At 42.9% G+C, this 25316-nt stretch overlaps 1 protein-coding gene across 5 annotated transcripts in view; it reads right to left on the bottom strand.

The window, feature by feature from the left end:
- Nucleotides 1–21898: 21898 nt before the first annotated feature.
- Nucleotides 21899–25316, bottom strand: part of OPA1 (OPA1 mitochondrial dynamin like GTPase) — an 89785-nt gene continuing 86367 nt past the window's right edge. For 4 of the 5 annotated variants that reach the window (XM_082685797.1, XM_082685800.1, XM_082685798.1 and 1 more), the window contains one exon: nucleotides 21899–25169. The gene's annotated coding sequence lies outside the window, so the exon portion shown is untranslated. The remainder of the gene's footprint in view (nucleotides 25170–25316) is intronic. The other variant, XM_082685796.1, reaches the window with a different exon arrangement.

The raw sequence follows: 25316 nt of genomic DNA, 5'->3' as shown, positions 1-25316 counted from the left end.
AAGCCATCATTTGATGTTTACCTGACTGCAGAATAGACTTTCAAAACCCATCCTTCATGCTGCTTCTGACTGACCCTCTCTTCATCCTCACTTCTCCCACGAGTGGGAAAAACACATGCTCTCATCTATGATCTATGTAAATAGCACCTTCCCTGTGAGTCTCACTATGCATGAATATAACGACAACTTACTTACTGGGCCTGTTCATAATGCTCAAGTAATCATCTTCTTAAAAGCATGTCACTCTCTTGCCCAAACACAAAAAATGACTCCCAACGCTACTAAATTATGTTGACTCATGGAGTTGTGCACGTTTGGAGCAAAAAGGGACCTTAGAGATCAAGCATACAAAACTGGGAAGAAGTCATGTTCAACCCTCCTGTTTCTGATGGAAGAGCTAATTACCAAGGAGAGGAAATGACTTTGATGCAAGGAATCTGTAACTCCACCAGTCTTGGGAATTCTGGTTTTGTTTTATTTGGTTTTGAGCTTTATGGCAGGATGTTTACTGCAGTCCCAGCCTAATGCTTTTTCTTCTAAAAATGCAAGAGTCACTCTGCCATTCAAGGCTCTCCTCACTCACACACCTGCCCGTTTCCTATTGTTCCAGCATACTCCAGGCGGCTGGTATCCACACCAGCAGGACCTTCCTGACCTCTGTGCCTTGCTTTCTGCTGGTCTGTCTGCCAGTGATGAGTACTCCTTTCTCTCTTCACATCCATTTCTTTGTAAAATACCCCTACTCCCTGTCACTTGAGGCTGATCTCAGATGCCACCTCTTCAATGAAATCTGCGATTCGTCCACATGCAGGCACTGTGTTCTTCATCCTCCACCCCCAAGTTTCCATCATCCTGGGTCTGATATGAAAAATACCCTGGATGGAACTAAGAGCAGATTGGTGACTACAGAGGAGAAGATGAGTGGATTTGATGACAGAGCAACAGAATACGAAATGAGAGCCAAAATAAGACCCAGAGATAAAAAGAGAAGAGGAAAAATAGACAGTCAATGAGTAGCAAGATAGCTCCGCGTGGCCCAATATATGTAATTGGGTCACAGAAGAAGAGGAGAGGTTGCCCAAGAAAATACCTAAGAAGTAATAGCTAAAGTTTTTGTACATTTAATTTAAAAAAAAGCAAGCAAACAAACAAAAACAGCCCAGATTGAAGAACGTCAATAAACCCCCAAGAAAAAGAAATATGAAGAAAAGTACAAGGCATATTCTAATCAAATAGCTTAAAACTGGTGGCAAAAAGAAAAAAAATAAAAGCAATTAGAAAAAATAGGCACAGTGTGTAAAAAAGAAACAAGAATGACAGCATACTTCACCTAACAATGCAAGTCAGAAGATGGTGATGAAACGTCATGAAAGTTCTGAAAAAAGAAAAGGAACTTAGAATTCTATACCCAGAGAAGGTGAAGTAAAAACTTCCTGGGAAATATGAATGCTGAAAGGGGTCATCCTCAGCAGGCCTACACTATGCAAAATACTATAAAAATGGTACCAGGGGGACATCTGGGATCCACAGAAAGGAATGGTGAACCCCAAAAATGACCAAACGTGGGTAAAGGCATAAAAGCATGTAAATCCCTTTGAAAGATTCTTTAAAAAAAAAAAAAAAAAAAAAAAAAAAGGAAGTCTTAGGGCACCCGGGTGGCTCAGTGGGTTAAGCCTCTGCCTTCAGCTCAGGTCATGATCTCAGGGTCCTGGGATTGAGTCCCACATTGGGCTTTCTGCTCAGCAGGGAGCCTGCTTCCCCCCCCCTCTCTCTCTATCTGCCTCTCTGCCTGCTTGTGATCTCTCTGTCAAATAAATAGATAAAATCTTAAAAAAAATAAAAATAACAACCATGTATTGGAGAATTTGTAATATACGTTGAAGTAAAATGTATGACGGAATAGCCCGAAGTTGAGAGAGTACAAAATGGAAGTGTTCTCTGAAAGGTTCTTACATTATATGTGAAGTATAATATTATTTGAGATAAAGATTTACATCATGAACCCAAAGCTAACATTAAGAATCAAAACAAAGAGGTATAGCTAACATGCTGATAAAGGAAATAAAATGGAATCATAAAGTATATTCAATTATCCCAAAAGAAGGAGAAAAAGGGGAACAAAAAATCAGACAAGTAGAAAATATCACGATGACAGACATAAAATGACTGTCAGATGATAGATTTAAGACCAACTTATCAATAATCACATTAAATGAAAATGGTCTAAATGCCTGAATACAAAGGAAATATATGTAACATAAACAATGATGTTAACCTTTTAACAACAGAAGAGTCAGGGTGAAATGTACATGGAATACTTATCACTTTTCTTGTAATTTTTCTGTGACTTTGAGATTATTTTAAAATTATTTAAAAATAACAATTTAATAATTTTAATTATTAATTTAAATTTAATAATTTTAAAATTATTCAACAATAACAATTTAAGAATATAATCTTTGTGGGTTGCCTGGGTGGCTTAGTCGGTTAAGTGGCTGCCTTTGGCTCAGGTCATCATCTCAGAGTCCTGCTCAACAGGGAGTCTGCTTCTCCCTCTCCCTGCCCCTTCCCCTTCTATGTGCTCGTTCTCTCTCTCATTCTCTCTTGCACACGCATGCATGCTCTTTCTTTCTTTCTCAAATTAATAAATCTTAAAAAAAAAGAATATGATCCTTGTAATTTTTTTAAACCAATAAATATTGTTTAAAAAAAAAAAAACCTCTTGCATCTCTTTCCATATGGCCTGGTATGATCTCAGGTTTCCACTGTGCTAAATGCTGGCAGAGGTGTGCTCTGGAAAAAGCCCTGGTCAGGGAATCACGGGACCTGAACTACAGTTCTATTTCTACTATGTATTTGAGTTGACCTTTCTGAGCCTCAGCTCTCTCATCTGAACTGGACACAATAAAGCATACCTCACCCAATGACTGTAAGAGAGATGGTGCTGAGACATGGGTGCCCAGTGAAAAGCAGGCCACCAACAAACAGCCTAAAACCAGGCCTTGGGAGCTTGAGTCCATCTCAGCTCTGCAAATGGAAGCTAAGAAGAACCTTGTCTCTGGAATCAAGGCCAAGTCCAGGCCAGCACCAGGACGGGGCCAAGTCCAGCTGGGCTAAGCTGGCCCACCTGCCGCCCTTGCCCACTTCCGGGGCATCCTTCCTGATGGCTTTCTCTGGGAATCATTCAAACGCTGACCACACCCATGCTCCTCCCCGCCCCCATACCAGCACGGACAAAGCGTGAACCCCCATGTTGGTCCCATCAGCTTCATCCTTACTGCCAGGGTCAGGCTGTGATCCTTGTCACTTCACACCCGGACCATGATGAAGACTCATAAAGGTCACCGAGCCTCCACTTTTATTTTACGCTGACCTCCAGCTCCTCACTTCCGAAGCTACTCTCCACTCCATTACTGTGGTCAAAATGATCTTTTGATAAAGCAATTCTGATTACGTCTCTTCTTTCTCAAAATTCTTCAGTGGTTCCCCATCGCCTTCAGGATGAAAACCTAAACTCAGCTGGTTGCAATGTCACCCAAACCGACTCTTCCATCTCATCACCCAGCCTGCTCCCCCAGACAAAAACGCAGCTTTGGCTCTTATCACACCAGGTCAGCTGTGGTTACCTAGCTCTGTGTGTGACGTTTAATGAGCACCTGTTGTGTGCCAAAAACCCTTGTAAGTGCATTTTCACTGTAAACTTCCCCAGGCTTCATGACAACGAAGTAAGAGCTTACTGTGCCAAAGGGAAAACAGGATGGTGCATTTTCTGAACGTCAGCTCACAGGCCACCTCCTCTGTAAAGCCCACCTAGGCTGGATCGGCTCTCTTTTTGCTCCTTTTTGGAGTGCTGGTTGTCTAAAGTTATTATTTATTTGGCCTGTGATCAGGATTATTACTCTCTTCAAGTTCAGCCTCTACCAAATGGTTATGAGCCCCTTGAGCTGAGCGTGTGTGTCTTGTCCACCTGTGTCTCTCCAGGCTAGGAGGAAAACCTGAATGGAACGGAAGCCACACGCCTGGAGCGGGCTCCTCCCAAGGTCGCAGAACCCCAGAGCTTCCCAAGGATTCGTGGCCACCTGTGTAGACACAGCACCCCAGCCTCGCCCCCAGCTTCCAGCTTTTAGGGAGTCCAGTGGTGGGGTCCGGGGTGATGCTGGTGTGTGTCTTGGAGGGAAGTGAAGCAAAAGCATCAGGACAAGGGAAATGTTCCCAAGATTGCAGGGGCTGTAGGGTATCTGGGTCCCTCCATGGAGGCCCCTGCGCTGGTGGTCTCTGCCAGGACCTTTTGCCTCTGGTGGGTGGGGTGTCTTGACCGTCTGGCAATGAATGACAGGTCCACCGCGCATGCTCAGGAGAGAGGGAGCCCGACTCTGGATTCAGGCAAGAGGGAGATCCCGAGGCTCCACCCGCTGCCTCGACAACAGAAGTCTCTCAGGAACATGGCATTTCCAAGTCAGTTTCTTGGCCCAGAATGTGACACAGTGTGACACAATCCAAAATGCAGAACTCCTAGAGCAGGACCCAGGGTTGTTGTGACCATGGGAAGCGCAGATTCCGAAAGAGCCCTCGGTGAGGGTGGGGATAGAGGTGATGTGAACGCCTGCAGAAGTAGGTGACCTGGAGAATTCTCATGGTGCAGTTGTTTTGTTGTTGTGTGTCTGTGCGTCTGTGTGTGTGTCCCATGACATTAGCAATGAAGTTCTTTAAAAGCATGCCAGGATAGATATGGCAAACTGGAGGGAGCCTGTCCAGACACACTCTACATCTGACGGAAGTCCCCTCCCTTTCTGGCCCTCAGTTTCCCCGCCTGTTGAGTGGGAGAGTTGAACCCTTAGCTCTGGCATGCTTTTTTGTCACCCATTTTAAGCTGCCTCTCATCTCCCAGCCCCCAATTTGCTTTAGGAATGTGAAAGGAGTGCGGTGTCACATAGCAGAGCATAGTTAGAGGGAGGCTCCTCTTCCCTCTCAGCTGGGCCAGGGGCGGTTTTCAGACAGAAGAATGGACCAAATTCAGGACTGGAATGACTCCAGTGTATTTGGTGGCATGGAGGGAATCCATAAACCACATGTCTTCTGATGTTTCTGAACAGTGGTATAGAAGGTATGGAGGTACAATGGGGCATGGTGGGCTGGGCACCTGCCACCTTCCTGGGACATAACACCCGAGCCTGTGCATTGCCCGTGGCTTAGACAGTCCTCCTCATGCTCGAGGAACCAGGGACCACACACTGGTACTGGGAAGTCCCCAAGGGACACGAGACCAACTCTATGCTTTCCCAGAGCCCACCCCAACACCAGAGCAGGGAAGGGGAATGCCTGGGGCAGGGCAGAGCTGGGACCCATCGGTGCCAGGCTGTGCAGTGACAGTGCCCTGAGGGACAGACACATCGCAGGCTGGCTTCAAATGCCACAGGAAGTTTTCAAAACCATGCGGCTTACCACAGAGGGAACTACTGTATGTTAGAAGTCAGGCGAGCGGTCGGCCTTGCAGGATGTGATGCCTGGGAGGGTCGCAGGCGGGCTTGGGGGATGCTGGGAACGTTCAAGTTCTTGATCTACTGGATACAAGCGTGGGGTGCTCTGGGACAGTCTATGAGGCTGACAGATGACACATGTGCATTCTACAGCAAACTTTTTTTTTTTTTTTAATAAACAAACCGAGAAGAGAGGAAAGGAAGCCCATGTTGTGGCTACTGTGGTCAGCACCCCTCCCCAGGGGAGCAGGCAGAAGAGGGTGGGCGAGGCTCATGCCCCCAGCTGTCTCCCGGCAGTGGGAGGCTGGAAGGCACGGCCGCCAGCATGTATTGGCAGAGCAAACACAGGGGCCTCCAAGCACACTGGCCCCTCTGTGTACACAGGGTGTTAGACCAAACTCCCCTGGACTGCACTTCATGGTGACAAAGACAACAAAGACACCATCTCGGAACTGTCAACAGCATGGCCGTACTCGAGTCTTTGGTTCAATATTTGCAGAGTCAGACAAGCCATATCCACTCTGGCATATTGACTTAGATCCACCACTTACCAGAAAAAGTGGAGGCCCCAGCCCTGCCTGCTCACCTGCCTGGGCCTTCAGCGAGTCTGTGGTCTTCAGCAGGAAGCTGGGGGCCCGCGGGTTTGGAGACTCAGCCCTGCTTTGCTTCTCGGCTGTCTGTGTTGTCACTGTTACCTTCTCCCTGTACCTCGGGAGGGAGCCAGGCCTTTCCGGATCGCCTGTAGCCCCGTGTGAATGCCGAGGAGGCAGCTGGGAACCCGAGGCATGAAGTTCACAGCCTTGAACGGAAGCTTTCAGGAAACGGCAATTAGAAAGATTTTTTTTTTTCCCCCTGAAAAAGTTTTCTTTTTCATAAAGGAGTTAAACCCTACAAATGCCAAACATGTTAGCCTCCGGTTCAGGGTTTGACGTCCCCCACCCAGTAACTTCTGAGTGAGACACTTTCCCATTGACCAACACAAGAGACTACTTTCCAGAAACTCTGCCCCCTTTGTGAGCTCCGGGCCCCCACCGGGGCGGCCATGACCTGTGACCTCCTGGCTCCTGGCCTTGCCGTCAGCTGGAGAAAGAGAGGGGCCCCGCCTGCGTCAGCTGGACAGACGAGGGCCTGGAAACGCCGCCTGGAGGCTCTGCTTTCCGTGAGGCACTGACCCCTCGCTGCAGGTGCCTGTCCCCAGGGCAGCTTGCTGCGCGGTCAGGTGGCAAGTTGCTGAGACATCTCAGCTCTCTGAGAATGACTCTTTTTTCCATTTGTTCCGAAGAGCTCTGAGGACACTGCCTGGCCTGCCCTCTCTCTGCCTCCAGGGCCCACACATTCAGTGAGGCCTCCAATAACCATTAATTTAGCCAATTTCCTGGGCCACACTGGCCCCCCGGGACCCCACTTTGGTGGGCGGCAGCGGAACAAGCCTCCCTGCTGTTTGCCTTCCCTTTTAATTACACGGGGACAAGCTTCCTTGGGCTGACTTTGGGAGGCAAGCCCCAGGCCAGCCTGGCTGCCCTCCACGAAACAATGCACACATGTTCGGGAGAATTCCCTCCTCGCCTAATCCGGGCTGGGAAGAAAAGGGCTTTTCTTCTTGTTGTCAAAGGGGGTCTTCGATGCTAAGATACCATTTTGTGTCTCAAGTCATGTCACGGGACTTCTGCCTCGGCCTCACTGCCTGCTCTTTAGAAATGAAAGACACAGTCCTTGCTTCACCTCAGGACAAGTGCCCCCCACCCTGCCCTCCTCTGAAAATAAAGGGGGTTGGGGGCCTAGGGAAGCAGGAAAAGCTCCCAACTCCCACTGTTCCTTTCTCGTCCTGGCAACCTCGGCTTTCTGGACTATTTGCCCAAAGGATGAGTAGGGAGGGCTGAGCCTCACCTGCTGATCTCAAGGGTCATGAATATTCTTATAATCCCCTGGAAAGAAGGACCCTTTCATTAGAGGAGCAGATTCCTCCTGGAGGCCTGGGGGCTGGCCTCCCCCCTCCTCCTACCCACCGGCTTGCCTGCTGGCTGCTTTCCTGCTCTGCGGCCTCTGGGTCTGGCTAGCTTCTCCGCTCTTGGCGCAGGTTGCATGAAGAGCCAGATTTTCCTAAGGCATTGCTATGCTGCTTCCCTCACGACTCCCTGTCTCTCTTCTGCAGATGAATCAAAGGACATAACAAAGAAACCCCAGACATGCCTCCTGCTGCATAGAAAGGAGCTGGAGTCAGTACAGGAAGGAGAGCAAAGTGACAGCATCTCTGATAGTTGAGTGTACTTATGTTTACATGTTTTACCTATATTTGGCAGAAGAACTGGAGGTCGCTTTTGGAAATACCCACAAAAATTCAGAGGAAGAAATCAAAGATAATTAGAGCGAAATGTAACCAAGGCAGGGGAAAGCTTAGTACCAACAGTCAATGTTAACAAGTAAGTTACAAGTAAATGTCAGTTTCCATATGGGAGCAAGGCTGAGCTCAGAATGCAAATTTGGGCTTCCTAGAAACCCAAGAAAAGGGAGAAAAATGGTCTATGGATGGTCAGAGCATACTAGTCGCTCCGGGGAAGCACAGTTCTCCCTGACAGAGGGCTGAGACACTCTACCAACAGTGGGTCCTTAAACAAACAAAAATTTTCGTGCGCTGCATTAACCATATCACCTCTAATATTAGAACAGTTTCCTCAATCTGTCTGTCAAGCGGTTCAACCTGCAAGTCACATACCAACAATCACTGACGTTTGCTAGACTACTTTTAACCCTTGCTATGGATTTAAAATCTATCTTGAATTAGGCTAAGAAACTAAGAGGTAATTCTCATGGAGAGTGCATTGCTTCAGATATTTAAAAAAAATTTTTTTTATTTATTTGATAGAGAGATCACAAGTAGGCAGAGAGGCAGGAAGAGAGAGAGGGGGAAGCAGGCTCCCTGCTGAACAGAGAGCCCGATGCGGGGCTCGTTCCCAGGCCCCTGAGATCATGACCTGAGCCTAAGGCAGAGGTTTAACCCACTGAGCCACCCAGGTGCCCCTGCTTCAGATATTTTAAAGAGGTTTTTTTTTGTTGTTGTTGTTTTGATTTACTTGACAGAGAGATAGAAGACAAGTAGGCAGAGTGGCAGGCAGAGGGAGAGGGAGAATCAGGCCACCCGCCGAGCGGGGAGCCCAATGTGGGGTTCAATCCCAGGATCCCGGGACCACAACCTGAGCAGAAGGCAGACGCCCAACAGACTGAGCCACCCAGGTGACTCTGTTTCAGATATTTTAAACAAAGAAATGGTCTGATCCTATAGTTAAGCCTCATAGTACAAGCAGTGATTTTTAGAATTTTAATCTCTTAAAATTATTGAGTATCCCAGAGAAATTTTTCTTTAGATGGGTTATATGTATCGATATTTAATATTTAATATAATATTTGATATCGGTATTTTCAAAATCGACATGGAGAATCATTTAAAATATATACTCATTAATTAATTAAAAAATAAAACAACTTCATGTTAACATAAATTACATTTCTTATTAAAAAACTATAGCTTAATTTTCGAATTCTCTTTGATGTCTGACTTGATAGAAGATAATTGGAGTCTTCCATTCACTTCTACATTCAACCTATTACAATGTATTGTTTTGATTGAAGTGTACGAAGAAAACTTGGTCTCACACAGTGATGTAATTAGGAAAGAGAAGGAGAATTTAATAGCTTTCCAGGTAATTGTGAATCTTCTTTGGTACTACACCAACATTTGACAAAGTTTAGTTGCAATATAGACTCTATAATTGTTATCAATGAACTTTTCATACTCTATGATGTAAAAATCCACAGGTCTACCTTCCCCTTGGAAAGGAGCTTTCCCTAGGCTTAACTTGACCCCATCATGCATTAGCCATTTTGAAAATACTGGTTTCCTTGGTTATGCAGATCTTCTGATACATTTCTTTTTACAATATCAAAAAGATACATTCATCTAAGTCATGAGAATAAAAGGCACAGCGTAGGAAATACAGTCAATGATATTGTAACAGCATTGCATGGTGACAGATGGGAGCTGCACTTGTGGAGAGCATAGTACAGAAAGGATGAATTGCTATGTTGTACGTCTGAAACTATGTCACACTGTGTGTCAGTTATTCTCAAAAACATTAAAAAAATTAAAACACGCTTTAAAAAAAATATTCATCAAAGTCATCATTCATTTCACCAGAAAAATACTGAGAGGTTGTCACGCTCACTCTGTTTTTCCAGATTCCGCTTTTTGCCTAAATGTGTAAGTTTTATCATTGGAAACGAATACAACAGAGTTTTCCATGAAGTGGCAGGCCCACTCTGCTTATTTTTGAGAAAATGTCTGCCACATGAGCAAGTTTGAATTAGCATAGTTTCTCAGTCATCCTCACCAAAATGGTGTTCCTTCAAAAAAGTGAGACTTCAGGTCACAAATCAAGTAACTGCATAACTATTCTCCCTCAAGGTGACCATCATATTTTGGGTGGCAAAGTCTTTTATGTGAACCTCCGAATTCGTCACAGACCATGAAAAAGACATGAAAAGTACTTACAGGTGGAGATTAAGCAAAAATAAAAATCATTAAAATCATAGTAATACAAAATAATAAAATAAGTGACTTTGCTACTTCATCAAGCCATTCGTTAAGTAAAACTGGCTTTTTCCTTTTTCTAAACTGTGAGTGTGTAGTGGTGCGGGCAACACAACATCCCTGCTTGATTCGATCTTAGCAGGGTCACCCACCGCAACTCTGGCACAGCCAGTGGGTATAAATGCCAGTGCAAAGGGCAAACAACATGTTAGTATTACTACAAAGTCATGTTGACCTGGTGAGCCTGGAATAGTCTTGACAAGCCCTGGGGTCCACAAACCACCTTTTACCGGATTCGGGGGCAGAGGAAGACCCGGTTTGTAAGACAGCAGTTACTCGAGGAGAAGATCTCCAGACGCCACGTAAGAAAAGGCAAGCATTTCCTTATGCACATGTTTTACGTCTTGAGTACAGCTCTGACAGCTCCAAGAATTAGAAATGCATCCTGTGCTGCAGAAATACTTTTGCAGAAACAAAATACTTCAGAAATTTAGTGGCAGAGCCAAACCATTTGATTAAGGTTAGATAAATACTTAAAATAGGCTAACCACTGAATTCTACTCACCCTATCACAATGACTATCTTCTCTATGGTATTGTTACATTGTGAAGATCAAATGAGATAATAGCTCTGATGGCTGTATGCCAATTAAGGGTCGTTTTATTTTTTATTTTTAAGGGTAGTTTTATTGGTAAGAGGCAGTTTTATATTAAAATAGTATTAAAATTTTCACAAATTATCAGCATCAGAAGGACCTTTAGTGAATATCCAATCAAACCTTCTGTTTTATCAGTGAGGAAACTAAGACTGAAGATGAAAAGGACTTTCCAAGTTACAGCGAATCCTGATTATGGGTCCAATTTTTTGCCAGTTGAAGTGAAAAGTTGTTTATGCCAGTTAGCAAATGAAAAAAGAGACCACACGCACATGCGCACACCCCACCCGCAGTAAACATACAGAAAGCAGTAAACATTAATTTGTATGTAACTCAGTATCTACATACTCTATGCTTTATTTTATTTTATTTTTAAAGATTTTATTTATTTATTTGACTGACAGAGATGACAAGTAGGCAGAGGCAGGCAGAGAGAGGAGGAAGCAGGCTCCCCGCTGAGCGGAGAGCCCGATGCGGGCCTCGATTCCAGGACCCTGAGATCATGACCCGAGCTGAAGGCAGAGGCTTTAACCCACTGAGCCACCCAGGCACCCCTACATACTCCATGCTTTATAGACATGAACAATTAACTCATTTAGACAGTTTTTTCCCATATTTGTGATGTGCTAAGTGTTAGGTATCTGAAAAGAGAGAACACAGTCCCTGTCCTCGAGATCTTTCAATCTTGTGAGGAAATGCGTGAGTGATCAGTAACTCCAGGACATGCCGCTGTATTAGGATGGACGTGTGCTTAAGGCGCTGACGAAAAGCAGTTAACTCAGGTGGGAGACAAGGGAGTAAGTAAGGAAGGGGTCACATAAGTCCCATAAGTCCCCAGAGGAGATGGTGGATTGTGGTCCCCAGGAAGGCAGGAGGGTCGCCAGAGCAAGGAAGCTGGTCCAGCCTGAGCAGTGTGTGTGCAGAAAGGCAGTGTGGTGGAGCCGGGGGCTCTGGGCACCAACAGGGATGCGGGATGAGGAGCAGGGCTGGAACTGCTCAGAGAGGTGGGCAGATCTCTCATCCGGAAGAGCTATGAGCTGACGATTTTGAACGTTACCTTGAAAGCTATCTGGAGACAGTTATTAAGTGGTCACGTTTGCACTTTGGACACATCATTCTGACAAGAGTGTGGATGGGGGAGAAGGGACAAGGAAGGTCTGTGGTGGCAATAGAGGTAGACACGAGGGTCGTCTGATATGCGCAGAGGCCGTAAGATGGTGATGTGGGTTAGTAAGATGAAAACTAAAAAGGGAGACTGGTGATTGGGTTTATTCCTGTATCGGGGAGAGAGGGAGATTCCCGGATGTTTGTCTTGTGCACCTATCAGTCAGTGTCTGTCACCAAAATAGTGAGGTCTGGAGAAGGGACAGGTTTAATGGAAAAAGCAGTAGTCTAGCTGTGGACGGGTGTCTGTGGGACATGGGAGTGGACAACTGGAGATGGGGCTTTGGGGCATGGGGAGAGGACTGGGACAGAGCCAGAGAGTGACAGTCACTGCAAACATGGCAGGGAGTGGACCAGCCAGGGAGAACGTGAGATTGAGGAAAGGACACGGAGGGAGAGCTCTGGGCCACCATTTAGAAAGGTCCGCAAAGAGCACCAAGAATCAGCGGCTGCTTTGTCACTAGAAGGGAAACCAGGAAAAAGTGGTGTCATCAAAGGACAGAAGCCAAAGAAGTAGGGTTTACAGAGAGAGAGGGAAGAGGAGGGAGAGGGAATGGATGCCACCGTGTTAAATGGCCAAGTAAGTAAAAGAGTGCTTGGGGGGGGGGGCAGTGGTGGCCTTGATGAGGGGCGTGGCAGAGCAGCCCAGGTGGCCAAAGAAAATGTGAGCTTGGAGTGAGCCAAACAAGGAATGGTGCATGATTTCTCTTTCAAGGCCCCTGGCTGTCAATGAAAGGAAAGATAGTGTACACTTTACAGATTGACAGACTTCACAAAAGATGCCAATTTGTTTCTAGATCCTGGGATTCACGGGTATTTTAAAAGTTCATTCAGAGGGTCTGAGTGGCTCAGGAGGTTGAGCCCCTGACTCTTGATTTTGGCTCAGGTCATGATCTCAGGGTCCTGGGATCGAGCCCCCCATCGGGCTCTGCCCTCAGCACACAGTCTGCTTGAGATTCTCTCCCTTCACCCCTCCTGCTTACATGTGCACATGCCCTCTCTAAAATAAATAAGCAAATTTTCAAAAAAAAAATTTTTTTTTAAGATTTTATTTATTCATTTGAGAGAGAGACAGTGAGAGAGAGAGAGAGAGCATGAGCGAGGAGAAGGTCAGAGGGAGAAGCAGACTCCCCATGGAGCTGGGAGCCCGACGCGGGACTCGATCCCGGGACTCCGGGATCATGACCTGAGCCGAAGGCAGTCTTCCAACCAACTGAGCCACCCAGGCGTCCCTCAAAAAAATTTTTTAAGAAAAGTTCATTTGCCTTATTTCCAAATAACTATATCCAGAGTACCCAGAACACAGTATGTTAAAGTGGTGGTATAAAATGAGACTAAAGGAAAACCCATTCGGATGAGAAAAATACAAAAACAGCAAATGCAAACCACCATACTGGTAATCTAAAATGCTCCAAATCCAGTTTCCTTATACCCACATGGTGGCTAAAGCATGGCCTGGGATCCCAGCAGGGCTATTAGTAGAGAAGGCAATCCCTTTTCCACCTGGTTGTGAGCCTAAATTCACTCAGCTCGCACCCTGCCCTCTCCCAGGCAGCCAACCAATAGTCTCTTTGGAAGCCTACAGTGTGTATATATATGTATACATATAATATACATATATGTGTGTGTATATATATATATATATATATATATATATATATATATATGTATATATGAGCCTACAGTGTATGTATATATATATATATATTCACACACATATATATATAAGCCTACAATGTAATATAATGCAGCCACCAAAAAAAAAATAAATATTTCCATTTGCAACGACCGTGGATGGAACTAGAGAGTATGATGCTGAGCAAAATAAATCAGTCAGAGAAAGACAATTATCATATGTTCTCCCTGATATGAGGCACTTGAGAAACAAGACAAGAGGATCATAGGGGAAGGGAGGGGAAAATAAAACAAGAAATAAAACAATAAATAAATAAATAAATAAATAAATAAAATAAAACAAGAAATCAGAGAGGGAGACAAACCATAAGAGACTCTTAAGCTCAGGAAACAAACTGAGAGTGACTCGAGGGGAGAGGGTAGGAGGGATGGGGTGGACACTGGGGAGGCTATGTGCTGTGGTGTGTGCTGTGAATTGTGTAAGACTGATGATTCACAGACCTGTACCCCTGAAACAAATAATACATTATAGATTAATAAGAAAAAAAAATACAAAAAAAAAAGAAAAAAGAAAAAAAGAACCCTACTTTGGATTTAGGTCTCTTTGCTCATTCCTGTTCTAGTGCAGATTAACACAGGCTCATACCCTTTGCCCCTGGCAGGGAGCAGCTGCTGGCTTTGAGCTGTCTTGTTCGAAGTCAGGGGTATCTCAGGACCGGTCTGTGGAGCCAAGGCACCTATGAGCCAGCAATGCTATTTCTCTGTGCAAACATTCCTGAGAAAGCAGGACCTCTCCTTACCTACAGCTCCCCAATGCCTCCCTTCTGAACTCACAACCTCCCAAACTTCTCTGGCGTCTTTGCCAACAGTAACTTCTTCGTCTTGCATTGTACCATGCAATGCAGGCCATTTATGGGCGAGAAACAATTTACAGCACAGGATGGTGGTGAGGGGCACAGATCAAGATGAAATCCCAGCTTTGCCACTTATAAGCTAAGCAAACTCTGACAATGTGGACAATTTAAAAGCTGTTTTGTTTTGTTTTTGCCTATAAAATGGGGGAAATTATAGTACCTATCTCTCAGGGTTGTGGAAGTTACCAACATTCACATAGTTTAAGTGTCTACAACAGTGCCTGACAAACAGTACATGGTAACTAGTTATTTAGAAGGATTCAATAGAGAAACACCTTGTACCTGGTTTGGAGGCAACTATTAGAATGCCTTTCACTGAAAAAAGAATGTGATCTGGAAAACATCTTGCCTGACTTGGTTGGACAAGGACGCATGTTTCCTTGGTTTCTCTGGATGCTACATTTAATCAGTGGCAGAAACTCAGAGGTTATCTGGGCTGGAGGAAACCTGTGGGGCTAATCAACTTGCTGTCCTTTCACACATCTGGTCTGGGGAAGGAAGTGTCTCTGACACGGTCATGTGGGGAGCACAGCATGCTAGTCTGAAGTAGGACTCCTGTGCTTCATGGTCCTGGGCTCTGCTTTGCCCTTCTGAAGAGCCAGACACACAGGCTTGAGCTCTGTGTGTGTGCCCGTGTCATTGCCTTCTTTCCTGACAGAATTTCTCCAAATAGGATGGCTTTTTTGGGGAACTAAGATGAACCCTTTGTTACAGATCGAGGATGAATACACACACACATACACAGTAGACAACTGGCTTTCCCTTACGATATGGTACCCTTTAGTTAGTGAGATGATTTTATTAAAGCTGAGCAACAAAAACAAAATAATTATCAGAATTCTGGGCTACCTCTTCCTCCATAAACCTTAGAGATAGAATGTGCTCTGAATACTCAGGATTCACCTAAATTATGCAAAATTGGCCTCGGGGCTATTTTCCCCTGTTGAAGTTCACCAGCGTGACTTTCAGAACTTGAAAAAGGTAGGCAAATAGAACAAAAGACTTTTACTTAAATATGTGCATCTTATTCAATCAGGGTTTCCTCTCAGCACCGACTTGTCCGTGGTCCTGGAAGTAATATATTAAGTATCTCTTCAGGAATGTACACACTTCTTTGCGGCTTACAACATGAAAAGGAAATGCCGGGTCAGGACAGGTGAGTGGGTGATGGAAGGGGGCTCGGGGCACGTTGCCAGCTTATTCAATACCCGCTCTGTTTTCCAGGCTCAGCAGGCAAACCTACACGGGATCCCAGACAGACTCAGCCGACTTGACAGCCTGGGAACTCAGGGAAGCCCTTCCAGTGGGCATCCACGTACTGGAAAACAGCGCTAGTGCCGATGTTAGGAAGAATAAGAAATATATTTAATATATTTAGTATAGTTGGCATTTAATAAATGAGATTTCTCCCTTCAGTCCAGTCTCATCATTCAACTTCATTTAAAGTTAAGGCTCCATGCCTCTAAATGAAGCTTAACATCTGTGCACCTGTAAGCATGCCCAGAAATCATGCTCTCTTCAGAAGCCCTCAGGGGTGTTGTCACTCAGCTGCACTGAGGCTGGCAGCGGACAAAACGCTGCAGTTCAAATTGAGTTTTCACATGGTGATCCGTGGACGGGCAGCATGCTGGTTGCGGATGTTTCTGTCTGACTTACACACCGTTTAGGATTTTTTCAAAAAAATATTTGAGAGAGAGAGTGAGCAAGCAAGCAGGGGGAGGGGCAGAGGGTGAGGGAGAAGCAGACTGCCCGCTGAGTGCAAAGCTTGACACGGGGCTAGATCCTAGGACCCTAAGACTGTGACCTGAGCCCAAATCAAGAGTTGGACGCTCAGCCCACTGAGCCACCCAGGGGCCCCAAGATTTTTTAAATAGCTGCTAACATTCAAAAGTAAGGCGATTTCAAATAAATATCCAGATTCCCCAGGTTCTTTTGTAAAATGCCTGACTTTGGGGGCACTGAGTTTGTGGCCTGGCTTAAATCTTCTCAGAATAGAAACAGTCCCCCATGATCAAGACCCCGGTGGATGCCTGAAGCTGCGGAGTTCCGGCCCTACAGACGTCATGTTTTTCCCTATTCATACATACCTATGATAAAGTTTAGTTTAGTAAATCTAGTAAGAGATTAACAATAACCAATAACAAGATAGAACCATTGTAACAATATACTATAATAAAAGTTGTGTGAATATGGTCTCTTTCTTCAAATACCTTATTGGCCTGTACTCACCTTCCTTCTTGTGATGAGATGGAGTGAGGAGAATGGCGTAGGCACCGTGACAGAGCGTTAGGACACTGCTGGCCTGATGATGCCTCAAGAGGAGGGTCACCCGCTTCCGGATGGGGGTTGCCCTTGGGTCACTGGCGTCCCGGGTAAGGGGACCTGTACTTGCTTAGGAGTCAGAAGAGAATGGTTCTTGTTCTGCCACTAATTGAACAAATTGTTTCTTCTCTCAGGACCTCTTTTCTGCTTTGGCAAATGGCAAGCTATCATTGTTCTAAAACTGTAACTTACTGGCTAAAGTGAAGCTGAGGGTAAAAAAAAGGATAGAAAACCTCTGCATATCACACTATCCTCCATACAGTCAGCCAGGTCGTGGAAGCTTTTAAAAATGTTTCCAAATATACCTATCTGGTTGCACAGAAGACTATCCAAACTACAGGCGTTAGTAACAAAAGCTATGGTAGTTCAGAAGGAGGGAACTCTTTTTTTAAGGAAGAACTACTCTATTTTATATACACAGGAGGAGCTCCGCTTCCCGCAACCAGATGGCAAACACGCAGTCGTGCCGCATATGCATCTGCTCTAGAAATTTCCCTATTTCCACATTCTCATCTTGTAGTTTTGAGGAGGTTGGCTGAGCATGCCACGCCTGGTCCATGGAGGCTTTCTGCTCGGTTGGCTTCAGACAAAGTTACCATTAACTCCCCAACCTGCAAGAAAATTATTTAACACAAAGGATTCCAAAATGTCCTCCTCTCCCCCTACAAGCCTGCAAACAAATGGTACAGGAATGAGGTCAGAAAGGAATCCCCCGCCTACCAGGCCACTGAATTCATTTACCTACCTCAGAGCCCATTCAGGGAAAGGGGTGGAACGGGGAACAAGAGATGCTCGGAGGCCAAGTGGAGTTTGGGGGTCGAGCGCTACATTACGAGATTTGACAGGCCTTTGCCAGCCTTCAGCTTCTTTGTGTCTCTCACATAATAGAGAAACACAAACTGAGCAGCACACGATCTGTGGTTACACCCTTGGACAGAGCACACTCTTTGCAAATGCTAATAGTATTGTAGCATCCTGTCACCCGGGAACACAAAAAAGGATGTTGATTTTCACATGAACCAGAACAGGCCCATTGTACGCACGTTTGTGACCAACTTGTAGTATCTGCACATCAAAAGCCCAGCCAATCATAGGGTGTGCAGCTGGCGAACTGCACCGATGGGGGTGCCCAACGGAGAACAAGATCCAAATGCCTCGTCCGTCCATACAGCGACACACACGGTACTTTTGACATGAATGAAACTACCATCTCACAATCCTGGTTCAGCTCTGACCATGGCAATTGGCAAGTATAATTAGCAAGAAAGGAGATGTCTCGGATGTTTAAAAAGAGAAATCTGGATGTATGAAAACGGGAGTGGTTTCGCTCGTGCTGAGAGCCTCCCATATGGGAGAGGCAGCAAAGGGTGGGGGTGTTTAATTAAGGGTGATCTATCTGATACACGAGAAGATAACCTCAGGAGGATGCTGGCAAGAAAAGTATCTATTTCCAAGTCCTGGCAAACTAGAAACTCAAGGCAAGAAAATTAAATAAAGAATGTATATGATGTTCTTAAAAATAAGTTGAGTCAAAATTGTAGAGGCTTCTGCTAACAGCCTTTCTCTCAAGGTTTAAGCTTATTAGAAACAGAAAGGCAGCCAAAGTTTGGGAAGCGATTCAATCCAGGTTTTAAAAACTGGGGTAAAAATAATCCTGGATCTGAATAGTTGGACTAACTCAAAAGAATGTAGAGAATCAACATAGGTAAGATGGGAAAATTAACATAACATTTTGAGGAAAAATCACCAGGTCCTAACTACTACTGAGGTTTGAGGTCTGAGGCAGGCAGGAGATTAGAACTCCCTGAATCTCAGTATCACCTTGTCCCCTAGGACCCCACAGGAGCCCCCGCCTCTGCTGAGATCCCCATTCTTGTGATGCAGCAATAGCCTCATTAGTTAGGGTTAGTCCTTTATGCATGTTCTAAGGCTGTCGGGGGCCAGGATACTCCTCAATAAATTCACTTCATAAATAAGCTCACTGTCCTAAAACTATGAGAGACAGGAAAGTGCACAAGGGTTTGTAACCAGACTTGTTTTCAAATTTAGACTTTACTACTCACTAGAATGACCTTGGGCAGGTTACTTAAAATTTCGGAGCCAATTTCCCCATCGACAAAATGGAAATACTACTACCTGGAGTAATGAATGCAAAACACAAGATATACCCGTGCGAGTTCTTTTCTTAACTTCAAAACTTAAAAGAAAACCCCCCAAAATTTATGGGACTAATCCTTGGCAAGATAGGATACTAAAGGCTTAGGGACCTCAAAATGCTAATGGCCACTGACAGTACACATCTTTGCTGTGTGCTCAGTCCTGCAAGGACCTTTCTGATGTGCCCTTAGTAAGGGTGTGCTACTGTCTGTAACTTTCTCCCAACACGCACCAGACACCTCTTCCTCCTGTTAGTACTGCTGATGGAGGCAAGGAGGCAGGCTCACTGTTTCGTGCTGTGCTCTTAAAGCATAGCTGAGGTGTTTTAAGTGTTTTAAGTGGGTACTTTTGGACTTAAGCTCTCTAGACAAATACATTTCTTGATGAAGAGAGAGTAGGCATTGCGGCCTGTTAGTGATGTGTGACAACTTCCATATTAAGACCTATGGAAAAGAGAGATTAAAAACAAAAGTGGAAAGCAGAAAAATGGATAGGTTAATTCCTTAAAAGGTAAATTAATTTCAGCATTTCCTGCAGCTGAAGTGAAGAAACAGGTTAAAGTCTTGAATTCTTTTTGACAGTGACATATACATTTGTTTGGAGTGGGAAGCTTTGCTGGAACTTAATTATCTTGTAATCCTTACTTTAATGAACTTAAATGGTAACAGTTTTATGTTCTTAGGTTTTACTTCTGCAAAGGATACCTTGCAGAAGAGTATTTTCTTCAAATAGGTACATCATATAGGATCTGGGAGAGCCAAGGGCATATTAGATAAATCAAGAGGTAGGTCAGTGGCAGTCCAGGCAGTATTGCTTCCTGAAGATTTGGCCCAATTCTCAGAAAAATTTTAGTAGAGCAAGATGGGAGTTAGTCTATTCTCTACATACTTTCTTAGAAATGTTAGAGGTCTCACAAGCTTCTGGCAAGGGCTAAATCGTATAAACCATGACTATATTTCCTGACAAGTGGATATAATTCTAATTTCCATGCTGTTGCTATGTGATTAAGTGACTGCAAGAGGAAGCAGCAGAACAGACATTGAGCTTCAAACATGGAGTAAACCCTGTATTGGTAACAGCTTTTGGGGGAGGCAGCTAGCAGTGTCACGGCATGGTGACTACGTTTTCACTGGGATCTTGGACCTAGAGGTTTTTTAAAAACCGGGTTTTTCAATTTTCTCAAATATCTGGATAGGAACCAGGCCAATACCTGGATTAATTAGTTAAAAACAAAACAAGTAAGAATTCTTTACTGCAAAGAATGAGGGAATAGGGATTTAAAAAATTACTTCCTACTCAGTGACTTGTCTCCAAATGAGCCTCAACACTGGCCCTAGGGAATGTGAACCTAACTCAACTCCTTCATTTCAAGAAACTTATTTAATCTTATGAGGCACATTTTTCTTACCCTTATTCTATAGAACTGTCTTCTTCAGGGTAAAGGCCACTCACATTTAAATAGAATGGAGGTTCCTCAGCAAGTTCAAAATAGAGCTACCCTAAGACCTAGCAATTGCACAGCTGGGTATTTACCCCAAAGATACAGATGTAGTGAAAAGAAGGGCACCTGCATCCCAATGTTCCTAGCAGCAATGTCCACAAGAGCCAAACTGTGGAAAGAGCCGAGATGTCCTTCAATAGATGAGTGGATAAAGACGACGTGGTTCATATATACAATGGAATATTACCCAGTCACCAGAGAGGAGGAATACCTTCCATTCATATCAACGTGGATGGAACCGGAGGGTACTATGCTAAGTGAAATAAGGCAATCAGAGAAAGATAATTATCATATTGTTTCACTCATATGCAGAGGACCATAGGGGAAGGGAGGGAAACTGAATGGGAGGAAATGAAAGGAGACAAACCATGAGATACTCCTGAGTCTGGGAAACAAACAGGGTTGCTGGAGGGGAGGTGGGTGGGGGGATGGGGTAACCGGGTGAGGGGCATTAAGGAGGGCACGTGATGTAAGGAACACTGGGTGGTATATGAAGCTGATGAATCACTAAACATACATCAGAAACTAATGATGTACTATATGTTGGCTAACTGAACTTAAATAAATAATTAACAAAAATAAACTTTCCTGATACTGTTCTGCTTCTTAATCTTTGATAATTTTTATAGTGCTCACCTTAACTCTAAAGTTTTCTACATCTATTAACTTATATGTGCAGAATATAACCATTTTAATTATCACCAACTGGATGTGTTTATTTTAAAATACATTTTGTAAAACAATTAAACAATACATCTGTATTATTTACAAACACATGATAGCTGCTTCTCTTTGGTAGAGAATTCTTCATACATCTGAAACTAGTTTAGTATTATGTTAACTATATTTCAATTAAAAAATGAGTAATTTTTAAAAGGTATGATTTTTTTCATTTGGAAGCGTGAGAAGAAACAAATCACTGTTAATCTACAAGAAGTAAATTCTTCAACCTTTTTTGATGCATGCAGTTTTTGAACCTGAAGTATACAAAGTACAACTACTTTTTGAGCCTCACATTGAGATTGGTCTGTTAACAGTGACAAGTGACATACAGGCTAACGTGACTAAGACATGTTCTTTTCTACAAAACTTCCAAAGGAATTCGAAGATGGTCTCTTGACATTAACTCATCAGCAATAAAGCATATTCCAGCTAGAATGTACTACTTATAGAAGTGATCATGACTTTGAGTCTTTCCCTAGTTTTGACTTCAGCCAACCATAGGAATCCTGGAGAAGGCACTCCTCTACTCTGTCTTATTTTACACATCAAATGATCAACAAACATTTAATAAGCATCACTTAGGAACAAAGTTCTGGGAAGAAAAAAAAAGAGAAATAGGAGTTCATAACAAGGTGGTAGATGGAAGTAAGGGATCCTCAATTTCTTCCCATTCTAAGACTTGGGTATGATTTTCCAGTAAGCCTCCTGTACAAATGAACATGCGAGCTAGCATCATTAATGAAAATGATGGCCATGGCAGCAAAATCCAATTAAAAGACATTTTTAATATATTTTATCAGAGAAAATACCAAAATGTTTTGACAAATATCAAGACATGAAAAAAGGCATTGTTTGACCATGGATTACAATGGTGAAATGTGAAGCATGTGAAATATAAGTATTCAGAAAAGAGCCACATTAAGAGGCTTATGAGACCATGAATTTGGTTACACTATGAGGTCAAATTATGAGTCTAGGTGCACAGGTCTCTCTCTTCTCTCTCTCATCTCCTCGTTAATACAGAGAAAAGTTAAAAGATGCTCTCCAATATCAAATTATAACATGATTTAAAGATCTTTAATTACTAATCTATACAAATGACCTTAATTAAGCACAGGCAAAATAAAATTGCAATAACAACTACATGGAGCATGAAGGTTTTAAAAAATAATACAAAGTTCATTCACAGTGCACAAGTAAAAACAAGGTTAAGTTTTAAATATTTAAACACATAGCCATGACCATTCAAAAGTAAGTATATTTGTAAGCACATCTCTACACTGCTAAGTACCTGAAACTACAGCCAACACCAGCTTAGAGAACTGAGAGAAAAAGCACTGCTTTGATCCCTTTCAGTGGAAAACTAAAATACCATTATTTCTTTTTTAAGATAAATACATCTGAAATAAATAAATATAAAATTATTAACTACTTAAGGAATTTACCGTTTAAGCCTACACTCTGAATCTTACCATCATATGTAAATTTCTCAAATTATACGGTGAGGAAGTATCACTCTCTGCAATGTTCCCTACTCATTTTTACACTATTCATTTCCATTTGGAGGCCAAACTATTTGTGGGAAGGAGTCCACTGGGGTAAAGTCTGAAAAAGGGGGGTAATACAAAGAGGAGAAAATATAATGAAGCCACTAAGAAAGGCGGATTGCTCCACCGATAGCTAGAGCTCAGTGGATTCAACTGTGAAGCAGCAAGAAGGGCTTATTTCCTGTTGTGTACTGCCTACGAATATGGAGTTTTAAAACTGACACCTTGACCGAGTCAATTATAGATATCATTTACTTAGTTGTTCAGTCTTCCATACAGGGCTTTGTTCACCCTATTCTTGGCAAATTCTGCCCTAAAACAAATGATTCCTGGTCAAGTTAGAACTTAACTCCTGTATATTCAGTTTCTGAAGTGATTTGTTTATATTTGAATCATTTGTAATTTTTTGAGTTACAGACAAAACACACAGGATTTACTGTTGAGAATCTGAATTTTATTTTTTCTTTAAATAACATCTGCATCAACCTAACTTCCAAGGGGTGGGGGGCAGGGGAGGCATGCTTAGAATGAGATCAGCTTAAAAAGAAAAAAAAAAAATGTAGCCCATGAAAGAAAGAAGTCATATTAGTGTGGGGGATGAGAGGGAGTGTCTGGACTCTTACATGGGATTTTTAATCACATTAATTTTTATCATCTATTTGTGCTTAATTTATAAATACTGATCTCAAAAATGAAGACACCCATCACTGTTTCTTGTATTTACATAAAGAGATGTGAAAAAGTACGGACTTAACATTAACCTTCTGCTCGGAAAAAAGCTATAGAAATACAGCTGAGGGTATTTTTTTCCTATCCATAGCATATACAAATAAACATGGTCCTATTTCTTTAGAAACAGATTTATAGTTGTAAAGTGGCTGTATTTTACAACTACAAAAATATTAATAATTGCACGGTGCCTGCTTCAGTGAGGAGTTACCACCAAACAGCATGGTTAGAGGGAGTTAACCAGTGAGGTCATCTCTAAACTCAGCACAGAACATGTGTGTGTGTGTGTGTGTGTGTATTTATTCCTTTTCTGTTCATCCATCAGCTCTAGAGGTGAAAGACACATGAAATGTTCTTGACTCTCATCTACCAAGTAACAACGTAGATTGCTACCAGCTGAATAAAACTGGATCTACCTTTCTTATCAAACAGTACAGAACAAATATTAACTGAATTCTCAATTTCTGAAATAGTCTGTGATATCCTTCCAACTTTGTATATTAAATGTCCTCAGATCTTAGAGAAATCATAATGAAGAGTATATTGATGCTAAATTAAAAAAAAAAAGTGGGGTAGCAAGGACACTGTTACCAAAACATAATTCTAAAATAGCTGTAAAATTAAGTAAACTATAAAATAAAACTGTCACACAATGGGCACTTTTATTAGAATAATAAAGGCTTAATGAAATGGCAACAAAGAGCAGAGATAAATGAGAAAGAGATTTTAAGCCCAAAATAGCATATTTCTTTGCTTTAAGGTCCTTGAGCCAATAAAAAAGTATTTGTATGAAACACACAAAAATGCTGTGAGGGTACAGTAACTGAACTGCCGTGAATCAAATTTTATGTTTTTTTTTTTTACATGGTCGGCTAAGAGGGAGATGGTCAACGTTATTCGGTTGAAATAATTTCTTTTTAAAACAGTCTTGTGACAGAAAGCCTTTTCCTGAAGCCCACCAGAAGTGCTTGGTAACAGTCTCAACGAAGTCAGTCAACTGATTATTCTTTATCTTCCTTACCCTGTGTCACAACCCAGTAGCTCTGTCCACAGGTTCAAAACACCCATGGTTAACAGAACACCGACTTACCTATACAACATCCAAAATGGGTACAGAAAGGATGAAACTGTCAACGGAAGCAACCAGGGAAGCTGCTGCCAACTTCGCTTCTAAGGCACCCCCCTTAGCGAGCAAGTTGCTGAAATCCGAATTCACCTATTTGAGGCACTCTTCTGTTAGCTAGTCCTCTTTCACATGATAAATGTAAACTGAATTTTCATAATCAAATAGCTACTGCATATAGAGCATTACAAAAACAGACAACAACTTAGCGGGTTACCATCATCTTATATACAATTGATAGCTCTTCACAACATCTGGCATTTTTTCCCCAGAAAAAAACTGACACTGAGTAACACGAGCTAATGAATTAGTTGAACATGTGCCACCACAAATGAGACAAGCAGGAGAGCAGACTTCTTATCTTCAAGGACTGAATCTAACTGCCACACCACTTGTACTATCTCAATTTGTCACTTCAATAAAATAAAATAGGATTTTAATGCCATTTCCATTGTTCTTGCATTCGAAAGGCAACTGATGGTTAAAGTGCCTCGAACACGCATAAATTATTTTTATCCCATGACTTTATTTTATGTTTAAAAAGGTGGAATAGCAGAAGGAAAAAAGGCAGGACAAGAGACCTTGACGTTTTCTTTCTTCACATGTATGCAGAGGTGATTATATTATTGGTAGGATTCTGCAAAAATAAACACATTTGATAAATTAAGGTATGAGGCAAATACAAAATTTCTAAACTTTATTACTGCATGATTATAAAAATACTGAAGCTTAACTGCCTGTCTGCTAGTTTTATTAAATTCAAAATATCACCTAATGTAACAAT

Source organism: Mustela nivalis (assembly GCF_964662115.1).
Source record: "Mustela nivalis genome assembly, chromosome: 1".
Taxonomy (NCBI): Eukaryota; Metazoa; Chordata; class Mammalia; order Carnivora; family Mustelidae; genus Mustela; species Mustela nivalis.
The sequence above is the reverse complement of the archived record's forward strand: the minus strand, read 5'-3'. Positions and strand labels throughout refer to the sequence as shown.